Source organism: Phascolarctos cinereus, unplaced genomic scaffold, assembly GCF_003287225.1.
Source record: "Phascolarctos cinereus isolate Bilbo 61053 unplaced genomic scaffold, phaCin_HiC Scaffold_4;HRSCAF=312, whole genome shotgun sequence".
Taxonomy (NCBI): Eukaryota; Metazoa; Chordata; class Mammalia; order Diprotodontia; family Phascolarctidae; genus Phascolarctos; species Phascolarctos cinereus.
In genome coordinates this window covers 422715570-422722136 of record NW_027555847.1, presented here as the reverse complement: position 1 = coordinate 422722136, position 6567 = coordinate 422715570, and the positions used below count along the sequence as shown (strand labels likewise).

At 34.9% G+C, this 6567-nt stretch overlaps 1 pseudogene; it reads left to right on the top strand.

The window, feature by feature from the left end:
* Positions 1 to 398: 398 nt before the first annotated feature.
* LOC110217986 (putative monooxygenase p33MONOX pseudogene) lies at positions 399 to 1504 on the top strand (annotated as a pseudogene).
* Positions 1505 to 6567: the final 5063 nt, after the last annotated feature.

Sequence of the window (6567 nt, the reverse complement as noted above, 5' to 3'; positions counted from 1 at the left end):
AGTTTAAGATATCTACAAGGGATCGAGTTCTGGATGTCGAATAGGAAGTTTGAGATGTGAAACTGGAGGTCAAGAAGGAAGGCTGGACAGATATGTTAGATAGTCATCAGTACGGATGATAATTGAATCCACAGTAACTGATAAGATCATAAAGTAAAATTATATATAACAAAAAGAGAATATAGGCCAGGGCAGATATTTAGGGAATATCCTTCATTAACAGATACCATTTATATGAAAATTCTAAAAAGGATATTGGAGATTGATCAGACTGGTAGGAATAATGACTCAAAAATATGCAATTTATATTTTTATTCTTTTATTTTTCAGTAAGTGCAGCTGATATTTTGTGATTTTGCTCTTTAAAAATATCTCATTTTTTCACTGTACTTCTCCTAGCTGAGGTCCGTTTGGGTCTGGGCGCTGCTTGCGTCATGGCCTCGGTTCGCCCCGTGCTTCGGCGCTTAGGGAGTGACGGGAGCCTGGAGCCTTGTTACGCTCAGGTTGCTGTCCGTGGCGGAGCCTCGGGCTGCAGACGGTCTCTTCCCATCCCCACTTTCCTCCATCCCAGTCCCCTCCTCACAGAAACCCCGCTGCTATTGAGCACAGTACCAGTGGGCTTCTAGGCAAGATGTCTTTGCCAGTTGGAATGCGTCGTCAGGTATTCAGTTATGATGATGTCCTGGAGGATTCCACACCAATGACTCCACCTTCATCTGACACGGGCAGTAAGATTCTGTGGAAAAAGTCGGTCATCCCAGATCGGAAGTACCAACAGCTTTCCAAGGTTGAGGAAGGAGAAAATAGTTTCTCCATTAATCCCTCAGCTTCCAGTGACCAAATGAACAAGGCCCCAGTGGTGAAGGCCAAAGCTACCCGTCATCATGAATTCTCTGATTACAAAACAGACACAAGAGAGCATCCATCACTTTGAACAGCAGGCAGGGTTGACAGACGCAGGATACACTCCCCATAAAGGCCTCACCACAGAAGAAACCAAGTACCACCTTGTGGCAGAGGCATCCATAAATTGAAATTACAAAATGGAGAAATGACAAAAGAAGATAGACTGACTGCTTCAACACAGTCTTCTCCAAGTAGTACACCCCATTCTTCTCCCAAGCAAAAGCCTAGAGGCTGGTTTACTCATGGATCTTCTACTTCCTTACCTGGCCTAGATATCTGAAGCATGGACTCTGAGAATGGAGATAGAGACAAACCCTCATCTGAAAAATGGAGTGTTTTTGGACCAAGACCAAGAACCCTTCAGAAATCCCACTCGGGTTTCAGCGTCCAGTCCTACAGAGGTACTCAGAAGCCATCACCAATGGAGATCTTTCGGGTTCAGGCTACTAGAATTGCAGAAGACCCAGCAGCGTTCAAGCCACCTGAGATGGACCTTCCTGTGATGGAAGGAAAGAAACCACCTCCACCAACCCATAACATCAGACCAAGGGACATGAATGTGTTGACTCCTACAGGATTCTAAAGCTCCCATTTTCATATGAGCAAAATTGCTTTCCCTGCTGACCACTGTTATGTAGAGAGAGAGTATCTTAGACTTTTCTTTTCTTCCCATCCATCTTGCACTTGACATACGAATGATGTCATCCATTTACAATTCTGCTGAATATAATATTCCTGGGGAAGTAGTGATTGTTTCTTTTAAATATTTGTAGCAAAGCCTGAATCTTTCTAATGCAGAAAAACCTATTCGGTAATGTCCCAAAGTTGGTCTGAATAACTTCTCAAAGTACACTTGATCACAGCCAGTTACTGATCTATAGAACTAGATTGCAGGGGGTGAAGGAAATAATTAAAATCTAGTAGACTTTGTTCTGCATATTTTATCCAAGATAAAAAAAAAATCTCATTTTAATGTGGAAAAATAGTCTTGATATAGTTATTTTCATAAGAAACAGGAAAAATGATCCTACTGCTATGTTACTTAGCATGATTACTTATAATTCTGTATGAGTAGATAGAGAGGCATGAGAAGAAAAATACACTTCATATTTGACAGTTAATTTTTTTTTAATTTAGCAAACATTTCACAGTAAAGATTTCATACTTCTGGAGGTAAATTATTGATAGAGAATACCTATTATAATTTGATATTGATTTATATATAGGAGTGCCAGATAGATGTTGACTGGTAAAAATGAAATTCAGATAACTCATTGTTTTATGATAATTTGGCATATACCTCATTTCCTATGTTGCCAAGAAAATATGGCAGCCTGACAGAAATGAACACAAACTTAGAAAACAGCAAGAATGGCAAGTGATTTATACATGGCACAGGATTATCAAGGACAATGTAATTTCATGTTTCCTAACATCTTTGATATAAGCGTTGTCTCAAAATGTAATACAAAGCTAAATAATCTAGTTACTAGAAAAGAAAGGTATGAAAATGAATGCAAAAGAAGAACATATATTCTGGTAAGACTTGAAAGCTGATAGACATTTGATAGATATTTTATTGGTTGTAGATTTATGTAGCATCTTCTAAGCATTAACTTCTTCCCATTTCCCCAAATTCTTTCCTTGACTTTATACCCTTAAAGTTCAAAATTTTTGAGTTATATTTGAAAACTTATTTTTTCTTCATCCTATCAGTCACCATAATTCATATGCTCTGCGGCATTATTCCAATCATAGCCTTCTCTTCATTTACACAGTCTTTACTCAGTTTCAATACTTACTACCTCATCCTTTCTCTGTGGCAAGTATCTTAACTCTTCTCCTGATACCAGTTTCACCCTATATAAGTTCATCTGGGAATCAAATAGCAATATAATTTTATTTATTTTTACTTTTTGGTATTTTTCTGAAATGCCTTTTCAGCACTCTTTTCTATAACAAAATAAAATGTTTCTTTATTTTTATCTAATCAAATATAAATGTCTCAGTTTAACATTCAAGGTCTGATTATTTAATATCAAAACTCATCTGTCAATTTTCTTGAGGGAAATTATTTGGTAGATAAAAAATCATTTTTGAATGAGTCTTCTCTTTTTGAGTAGCCATAAGGAAGGTCACTAAGCATATAGGATTCTTACATATTGGTAATCCATATCTAATCAATTTTAAAAAGGCTCTCATGTAGCCTTTTGGTACTGTTAACAATGACATAATTTTAAAATATTTTTCTGATGAATTGAAAATACTTTATTGAGCTAGAAAATTCCCTGATAATTCATGTATTTAATAGATCCCATTACCTCAATATTGTATCTCTCCTTCTTCTTGTTCTTGTTCTTTTTCTTGTTTTGCTCTTCTTCTTTTTCTTCTCCTCCTCCTCATTTTTCTCCTCTCATTTTTTCTCTCCCTCTCTCCTTTTCCTCTGTCCCCAAATGCTCATAATATATGAAAAATAAACTATTCAGAAGATACACAAACTATTAACAACTATATGTACTAATTTTATGTATCATTAAGAATGAAACAAGTAAAAATCAAAATAGCTTCTATCACTTTGTACCTAGAAAAATTGCAAAAATGAAATTAGTTAATACTAAAGGGGATTGGGGAACATAGGTTATGTTAATATACTCTTAGTAGAAATGTGAACTGGTACAACTATTGTGGAACATTTTTTTTTACTTTGCTAAACAAAATGGATGATGAGAGTCGTAAAATGCCCAAATTTTCATACCATTTGGTTTACATATGCCTGCTAGGCATGTATCCATAGTTGTTCAGAGGTATTAATGTCAAATATGTGCCAAAATATTAACAACAGTTTGTATTTGGCAAAGAACTAAAAACAAATAGATGTCATTTGATTGTGAAATTGATAAACAAATTGTAGTAGTCATATAATGAAATATATTGTGCTATATTAAATGACTAATATAAATAATTTAGGGAAACATAGAAAGACATATGAACTTATGTTAAGATAAGTGGAACCAGAGTCTGAACATCTATGACAATGTAAACAAACATAAAATCAGAAAAAAAAATCTGGCAAATTATATAAAATGTTCATATGGATGCAAACAAAAATAACATTGAAACAAATTTGAGTTATGTGTAATTATAGTAACCAGTTTGGTTCAAGAGAAATTTGAAAAAAAAAACAAACCTCTTCAGTGCAGAGGAAGACTACATGTGTGTCTAAAAGCTTATACATAGTTAGATATAGCAGATGTATCATTGGGTTGATTTTCATGAGCTACTTTCCCCCCCTTTCTTTAATATCTCTATTATGAGTGATTGATTTCTGATTAGAAAGTGGGAAGGATAATTCAGAAATGCATGTTGTGAAAACAACTCATTAATAGTATAAACATTAAATTTATCAAGGGTAATACTTTTGGCTACTTTTATTCTATGTTCTCTTTCTAAATTATTTTAGTACTTTTGCACACAGTGGAACTCAATATGTGCTTGATTAATGAATCAAATAATCAATGAAGTAGAGCAGTATAATGTCATAAAATATCTAATTCAGGAGGCATCTCTAAAGCCAACTAGACCAACCAGCACCTGAGAATAAATCCCCTCAATAGTCATTTTTGACAAGTGATCAAGTTTAAAGTGCTAGAGAAACTTCTATGTCCTGAACAGCCCTTTCATAGGCCTATAGGAAGTTTTCCTTGCACCAAAATAAAAACTTGACTCCTGGTAAGTTTCACACACAGCTCTTAGTTCTGTAGAGCTGAGTAAATCATGTCTAATCCCTCTTCCACTGGACAACCTTTCACATATGTGAAGACATTCATCACATGAAATGCATGCTAAGTATTTAAATAATATGTAATCCATGGCTAGCATCTCTAGTTTCAGCAAGTGTTTGTTTTTTTTTTAATTTTGGGGAAGTATGATATAATTTCTAGTTACTTCCTTGGCAAAGATGTTTCCCTTCTCATTCCATTTCAGTTGTCAGTGTTTCTCCTAAAAGGTAGAGTTCCAATTTGAAGGCAATGTTCCAGACAAAACATGATCAGGATAGAGCAGGAAAGGGGCCATGACTTCTGGTCTTCTGAATACTGTCTTGTTAATAACAATACTCAATTGTAGTAATTAATTTCTTTAGCTTTCTTTTTTTATTTCTTTTTTTTTTTTTGCTTTTGTGCCACACTATAATACATTCGGACACTTTCTGTCATTTGAAAAGAATAAATCAGAGGAAAGGAGAATGGGAATCAAAATTCAGTTATGAAACTATTAGATATTGCTTGTCAACAAGATTTGGACACAGTTTTTCATATAATACTTAATAAAGCCCACTTTTCACAATTTCCTTTGCCTATGTAATATGTAATCCTGAGTCATAAAGTGGGTTTCATTTATTTTCATACCACTTTTATTATTTTAACTAGATTGGGAGACCACGTGTTATAGTATACAGAATGTAGATCTTGAAGTAAGAAAAAAACATGGCTTGAAATCCTGCCTCTGATATCTAACCTCTCCAAACCTCCATTTCCTTTTATGTGAAATAGGATTAAAATATCTTTACTACCCAAGAGAAATTATATGTGGCTCCAGTCAGATAATGTATGTAAAGTGTTTTGCAAAGGTTAAAACACTATGTAAATGTCAGTGCATCCTCTTCTTTTTGATGAAACCATTCACATAAAAAAGATAAATCGGTTATTGGTTAATACATTTAATCAGTTAGTCAAAAAGTATTTATTAAGTACCTGATATGTTCTTACAAGGTGGTAGGCATTATAAATACAAAGGCAAAAATGAAATGGTCTCTAACCACAAGGAACTTTATTCTTGCTTTTAAAATAGCATGCACTTGGAAAGATGATATTTGTAGCTTATGAGTCCTTTGTCAGAATTAGGGTAGTGGGAGGGAAAAAATCATATGTATGGATAAATAGATAGATAGATAGATAGATAGATAGATAGATAGATAGATAGATAGATAGATAGATAGATAGTATAGATAGATAGATAGATAGATAGATAGATAGATAGATAGATAGATAAATAGATAGATAGATGGCACAGGGTGAGTTGAAGATGAAGGGGTGATATCTGGAAAATAAAAGTAAGGGGTGAAAGAAGATTATACTAGAAGAAGGAGAAAGGGAGGAGTAGAATGGGGTAAATTATCTCACATGAAACAGACAAGAAAAGTCTTTTACCAGTGGAGGGGAAATGGGGGAAGGAGAGAGGGAATGAGTGAATTTTATTCTCATAGGATTTGGCTTAAGGAGGGAATAACATACACAATGAGGTGTGAAAATCTATCTTACCCTACAGGAAAATAAGGGGGGAAGGGGACAAGAGAGCAAGGGGTTGATAGAGGGAAGGGCAGCTTGGGGGAGGGGATAATCAGAAGCAAACACTTCTGAGGAGGGACAGGGTCAAAAGAGAGAATAGAATAAATGGGGAGTAGGATAAGATGAAGGGAAATACACTTAATTTTTCACAACATGACTACTGTGGAAGTGTTTTGCATGACTACACATCTATAACCTGTATAACCACCTTTTCAATGAGGGTGGGTGGAAAGGGAGGGAGGGAGAACATTTGTAACCCAAAGTTTTAAAAACACATGTTAAAAAAAATTAAGTGAACAGAACCAGGAGAACATTG